This window comes from Phytophthora sojae, assembly GCF_000149755.1.
Source record: "Phytophthora sojae unplaced genomic scaffold PHYSOscaffold_2, whole genome shotgun sequence".
NCBI classification, from domain to species: domain Eukaryota; phylum Oomycota; class Peronosporomycetes; order Peronosporales; family Peronosporaceae; genus Phytophthora; species Phytophthora sojae.
The window spans coordinates 9,976,441-9,983,727 of record NW_009258116.1 but is presented as its reverse complement, the minus strand read 5'-3'; positions in this window follow the sequence as shown (position 1 = coordinate 9,983,727).

Genomic DNA, 7,287 nt, shown 5'->3' with positions numbered 1-7,287 from the left:
TGGCATGGGAGGCATTCCGACGTACATCGGTGCCAGTGCTCAGGTGAAGATTACTCTCGGTTCGAGGGTGATATATCTCCTGGATGTCTGGATTGCTAACATCGGCGAAGGGATCGAAGTACTTATGGGTATGAGTTTCATGTTTGCAGCTGGAGTGAGGATCAGTGTTCGCGAAGGTCTCGTGACACTTCCGGATGAAGAGGCGATCATGATGTGTGGATGGACTCCAGAAGATCGCCTGGGTGTCGACATGCCCATGGAAACCACAGGTAGTTGGTACCTGGCCCCTGGGGAAACCAAGGTGGTGAAGATTTCGTATGGACCGACGAACCCACAGCGTGAAGTTGTGTGGGCAGGACGAGGTGACCGCTGGGTAACGCACCTGATTTACGCTGCGAGATCCTGGCCGGTCGCTGTGAAGGTGGTCAACATCTCGGACAAGGACGTCTGGATTCACAACAGAACGCCGGTCGCCCGAATCGTGGAGTATGGCTTCTTCCCACGTGCCGGACGCTTTGTGCGCCCTGGTTCTTTTGCGTACCGGGAGTGGCAGACTCTTATTCTGGAGAGTGTTCAGTCGCGGGAGGGCAGACTTCGTGTCTGGCATGGGAGGCGTTCCGACGTACATCGGTGCCAGTGCTCAGGTGAAGATTACTCTCGGTTCGAGGGTGATATATCTCCTGGATGTCTGGATTGCTAACATCGGCGAAGGGATCGAAGTACTTCTGGGTATGAGTTTCATGTTTGCAGCTGGAGTGAGGATCAGTGTTCGCGAAGGTCTCGTGACACTTCCGGATGAAGAGGCGATCATGATGTGTGGATGGACTCCAGAAGATCGCCTGGGTGTCGACATGCCCATGGAAACCACAGGTAGTTGGTACCTGGCCCCTGGGGAAACCAAGGTGGTGAAGATTTCGTATGGACCGACGAACCCACAGCGTGAAGTTGTGTGGGCAGGACGAGGTGACCGCTGGGTAACGCACCTGATTTACGCTGCGAGATCCTGGCCGGTCGCTGTGAAGGTGGTCAACATCTCGGACAAGGACGTCTGGATTCACAACAGAACGCCGGTCGCCCGAATCGTGGAGTATGGCTTCTTCCCACGTGCCGGACGCTTTGTGTGCCCTGGTTCTTTTGCGTACCGGGAGTGGCAGACTCTTATTCTGGAGAGTGTTCAGTCGCGGGAGGGCAGACTTCGTGAAACCAAGGTGTCTGGCATGGGAGGCGTTCCGACGTACATCGGTGCCAGTGCTCAGGTGAAGATTACTCTCGGTTCGAGGGTGATATATCTCCTGGATGTCTGGATTGCTAACATCGGCGAAGGGATCGAAGTACTTCTGGGTATGAGTTTCATGTTTGCAGCTGGAGTGAGGATCAGTGTTCGCGAAGGTCTCGTGACACTTCCGGATGAAGAGGCGATCATGATGTGTGGATGGACTCCAGAAGATCGCCTGGGTGTCGACATGCCCATGGAAACCACAGGTAGTTGGTACCTGGCCCCTGGGGAAACCAAGGTGGTGAAGATTTCGTATGGACCGACGAACCCACAGCGTGAAGTTGTGTGGGCAGGACGAGGTGACCGCTGGGTAACGCACCTGATTTACGCTGCGAGATCCTGGCCGGTCGCTGTGAAGGTGGTCAACATCTCGGACAAGGACGTCTGGATTCACAACAGAACGCCGGTCGCCCGAATCGTGGAGTATGGCTTCTTCCCACGTGCCGGACGCTTTGTGCGCCCTGGTTCTTTTGCGTACCGGGAGTGGCAGACTCTTATTCTGGAGAGTGTTCAGTCGCGGGAGGGCAGACTTCGTGAAACCAAGGTGTCTGGCATGGGAGGCATTCCGACGTACATCGGTGCCAGTGCTCAGGTGAAGATTACTCTCGGTTCGAGGGTGATATATCTCCTGGATGTCTGGATTGCTAACATCGGCGAAGGGATCGAAGTACTTATGGGTATGAGTTTCATGTTTGCAGCTGGAGTGAGGATCAGTGTTCGCGAAGGTCTCGTGACACTTCCGGATGAAGAGGCGATCATGATGTGTGGATGGACTCCAGAAGATCGCCTGGGTGTCGACATGCCCATGGAAACCACAGGTAGTTGGTACCTGGCCCCTGGGGAAACCAAGGTGGTGAAGATTTCGTATGGACCGACGAACCCACAGCGTGAAGTTGTGTGGGCAGGACGAGGTGACCGCTGGGTAACGCACCTGATTTACGCTGCGAGATCCTGGCCGGTCGCTGTGAAGGTGGTCAACATCTCGGACAAGGACGTCTGGATTCACAACAGAACGCCGGTCGCCCGAATCGTGGAGTATGGCTTCTTCCCACGTGCCGGACGCTTTGTGCGCCCTGGTTCTTTTGCGTACCGGGAGTGGCAGACTCTTATTCTGGAGAGTGTTCAGTCGCGGGAGGGCAGACTTCGTCAAACCAAGGTGTCTGGCATGGGAGGCGTTCCGACGTACATCGGTGCCAGTGCTCAGGTGAAGATTACTCTCGGTTCGAGGGTGATATATCTCCTGGATGTCTGGATTGCTAACATCGGCGAAGGGATCGAAGTACTTCTGGGTATGAGTTTCATGTTTGCAGCTGGAGTGAGGATCAGTGTTCGCGAAGGTCTCGTGACACTTCCGGATGAAGAGGCGATCATGATGTGTGGATGGACTCCAGAAGATCGCCTGGGTGTCGACATGCCCATGGAAACCACACCTGGCCCCTGGGGAAACCAAGGTGGTGAAGATTTCGTATGGACCGACGAACCCACAGCGTGAAGTTGTGTGGGCAGGACGAGGTGACCGCTGGGTAACGCACCTGATTTACACTGCGAGATCCTGGCCGGTCGCTGTGAAGGTGGTCAACATCTCGGACAAGGACGTCTGGATTCACAACAGAACGCCGGTCGCCCGAATCGTGGAGTATGGCTTCTTCCCACGTGCCGGACGCTTTGTGCGCCCTGGTTCTTTTGCGTACCGGGAGTGGCAGACTCTTATTCTGGAGAGTGTTCAGTCGCGGGAGGGCAGACTTCGTCAAACCAAGGTGTCTGGCATGGAAGGCGTTCCGACGTACATCGGTGCCAGTGCTCAGGTGAAGATTACTCTCGGTTCGAGGGTGATATATCTCCTGGATGTCTGGATTGCTAACATCGGCGAAGGGATCGAAGTACTTATGGGTATGAGTTTCATGTTTGCAGCTGGAGTGAGGATCAGTGTTCGCGAAGGTCTCGTGACACTTCCGGATGAAGAGGCGATCATGATGTGTGGATGGACTCCAGAAGATCGCCTGGGTGTCGACATGCCCATGGAAACCACAGGTAGTTGGTACCTGGCCCCTGGGGAAACCAAGGTGGTGAAGATTTCGTATGGACCGACGAACCCACAGCGTGAAGTTGTGTGGGCAGGACGAGGTGACCGCTGGGTAACGCACCTGATTTACGCTGCGAGATCCTGGCCGGTCGCTGTGAAGGTGGTCAACATCTCGGACAAGGACGTCTGGATTCACAACAGAACGCCGGTCGCCCGAATCGTGGAGTATGGCTTCTTCCCACGTGCCGGACGCTTTGTGCGCCCTGGTTCTTTTGCGTACCGGGAGTGGCAGACTCTTATTCTGGAGAGTGTTCAGTCGCGGGAGGGCAGACTTCGTGAAACCAAGGTGTCTGGCATGGAAGGCGTTCCGACGTACATCGGTGCCAGTGCTCAGGTGAAGATTACTCTCGGTTCGAGGGTGATATATCTCCTGGATGTCTGGATTGCTAACATCGGCGAAGGGATCGAAGTACTTCTGGGTATGAGTTTCATGTTTGCAGCTGGAGTGAGGATCAGTGTTCGCGAAGGTCTCGTGACACTTCCGGATGAAGAGGCGATCATGATGTGTGGATGGACTCCAGAAGATCGCCTGGGTGTCGACATGCCCATGGAAACCACAGGTAGTTGGTACCTGGCCCCTGGGGAAACCAAGGTGGTGAAGATTTCGTATGGACCGACGAACCCACAGCGTGAAGTTGTGTGGGCAGGACGAGGTGACCGCTGGGTAACGCACCTGATTTACGCTGCGAGATCCTGGCCGGTCGCTGTGAAGGTGGTCAACATCTCGGACAAGGACGTCTGGATTCACAACAGAACGCCGGTCGCCCGAATCGTGGAGTATGGCTTCTTCCCACGTGCCGGACGCTTTGTGCGCCCTGGTTCTTTTGCGTACCGGGAGTGGCAGACTCTTATTCTGGAGAGTGTTCAGTCGCGGGAGGGCAGACTTCGTGAAACCAAGGTGTCTGGCATGGGAGGCGTTCCGACGTACATCGGTGCCAGTGCTCAGGTGAAGATTACTCTCGGTTCGAGGGTGATATATCTCCTGGATGTCTGGATTGCTAACATCGGCGAAGGGATCGAAGTACTTCTGGGTATGAGTTTCATGTTTGCAGCTGGAGTGAGGATCAGTGTTCGCGAAGGTCTCGTGACACTTCCGGATGAAGAGGCGATCATGATGTGTGGATGGACTCCAGAAGATCGCCTGGGTGTCGACATGCCCATGGAAACCACAGGTAGTTGGTACCTGGCCCCTGGGGAAACCAAGGTGGTGAAGATTTCGTATGGACCGACGAACCCACAGCGTGAAGTTGTGTGGGCAGGACGAGGTGACCGCTGGGTAACGCACCTGATTTACGCTGCGAGATCCTGGCCGGTCGCTGTGAAGGTGGTCAACATCTCGGACAAGGACGTCTGGATTCACAACAGAACGCCGGTCGCCCGAATCGTGGAGTATGGCTTCTTCCCACGTGCCGGACGCTTTGTGCGCCCTGGTTCTTTTGCGTACCGGGAGTGGCAGACTCTTATTCTGGAGAGTGTTCAGTCGCGGGAGGGCAGACTTCGTCAAACTAACGTGTCTGGCATGGGAGGCGTTCCGACGTACATCGGTGCCAGTGCTCAGGTGAAGATTACTCTCGGTTCGAGGGTGATATATCTCCTGGATGTCTGGATTGCTAACATCGGCGAAGGGATCGAAGTACTTCTGGGTATGAGTTTCATGTTTGCAGCTGGAGTGAGGATCAGTGTTCGCGAAGGTCTCGTGACACTTCCGGATGAAGAGGCGATCATGATGTGTGGATGGACTCCAGAAGATCGCCTGGGTGTCGACATGCCCATGGAAACCACAGGTAGTTGGTACCTGGCCCCTGGGGAAACCAAGGTGGTGAAGATTTCGTATGGACCGACGAACCCACAGCGTGAAGTTGTGTGGGCAGGACGAGGTGACCGCTGGGTAACGCACCTGATTTACGCTGCGAGATCCTGGCCGGTCGCTGTGAAGGTGGTCAACATCTCGGACAAGGACGTCTGGATTCACAACAGAACGCCGGTCGCCCGAATCGTGGAGTATGGCTTCTTCCCACGTGCCGGACGCTTTGTGCGCCCTGGTTCTTTTGCGTACCGGGAGTGGCAGACTCTTATTCTGGAGAGTGTTCAGTCGCGGGAGGGCAGACTTCGTCAAACCAAGGTGTCTGGCATGGGAGGCGTTCCGACGTACATCGGTGCCAGTGCTCAGGTGAAGATTACTCTCGGTTCGAGGGTGATATATCTCCTGGATGTCTGGATTGCTAACATCGGCGAAGGGATCGAAGTACTTCTGGGTATGAGTTTCATGTTTGCAGCTGGAGTGAGGATCAGTGTTCGCGAAGGTCTCGTGACACTTCCGGATGAAGAGGCGATCATGATGTGTGGATGGACTCCAGAAGATCGCCTGGGTGTCGACATGCCCATGGAAACCACAGGTAGTTGGTACCTGGCCCCTGGGGAAACCAAGGTGGTGAAGATTTCGTATGGACCGACGAACCCACAGCGTGAAGTTGTGTGGGCAGGACGAGGTGACCGCTGGGTAACGCACCTGATTTACACTGCGAGATCCTGGCCGGTCGCTGTGAAGGTGGTCAACATCTCGGACAAGGACGTCTGGATTCACAACAGAACGCCGGTCGCCCGAATCGTGGAGTATGGCTTCTTCCCACGTGCCGGACGCTTTGTGCGCCCTGGTTCTTTTGCGTACCGGGAGTGGCAGACTCTTATTCTGGAGAGTGTTCAGTCGCGGGAGGGCAGACTTCGTGCGGAACGCCTTGCTGCGCTGGAGCTATCCTCTGTCGAGACCCCAGAGTATCAGTGGCCTACGAAGATTCTGTCGCGACCTGCAAAGTGCCCCGACATGGCACTGCTTGCCTCGATTCTCAGGAAACCGAAGACTCGTCGCGTGCGTTTTGCTGAAGACGCTGCAACTCAGTCTGAAGAGGTGCCCCCTGAAGACCCTCCTGAATTCCGAGACGTTGCTGTTGATTCGAGTGACTTGGGTGGCGTTCTGAAAGATGCGGGGACCGATGTTGCCTCGCAGACTGTCGGAACCCCAGAGTACACGAATCCTGAAGGTGATACGGCTGCTGAAAACCTGAGTTTACAGGTTGAAGTTGGCAGTGATTCTCAGGGTCAGTGGAGCGAGGAAGGTGATTCTCTGGGATTCGATGTGGATGACGACGATTCTCAGGGTGCTGTTGAAGATTACTGGGATATCCCGATCTCAGGGATGCCGGGAACTCCGTTGGAGAAGCTGAAGCAGGAATATGAGCGCTGCATGCAGCTCTCGACAGAGGACCTCGACTACGAGCCTGCGGTCTACATACGCGAAGGAAGTGAGTTACTCTCTCAGTTGCGTGACCAGTTGGTTATGCTTCCTGAGATGCGTGACTTGACCCCTGAGTGCAAAATCGAGGACGCAGATGTTGGAGTCCCTGGGAAAACGACGCCCGAGATGGAAGACCAAGTGAGGCGAATTCTGGAAGATCATCGGAAGATCTTCTTGGGAGACGGCAATGCAGCTCCCTTACCTGCCCGTGGAGTGGTTTGTGACCTGGATGTAGGCGACGCTAAACCTGTTGCCCAGCGGCCAAGGTCCATTGCACCACACTTGTGGACCAAGGTGTATGAACTTCTGAAGAAGTTTCTGGAGAACGGGCTGATCGAGACTTCTACGTCCCCCTGGGCATCTCCGATCGTGATCGACCTCAAGAAGAATGGCGTTGACATCCGGATGTGCATCGACTACTGCGTGGTGAATGGCTTCATCAAGCTCTCGCATTACACGCTACCGCTTATTGATGATCTTTTGATTGGCTTTGAGTCAGCGATGTGGTTTATGAGCTTGGACATGGCGAGTGGTTTCTGGGCTATCAAGATGACCGAGAGAGCCAAGTTGATCTCTGCGTGCGTCTGTCCCTATGGGCATTACCAGTGGGTCAGGATGCCGTTTGGCCTCAAGAAC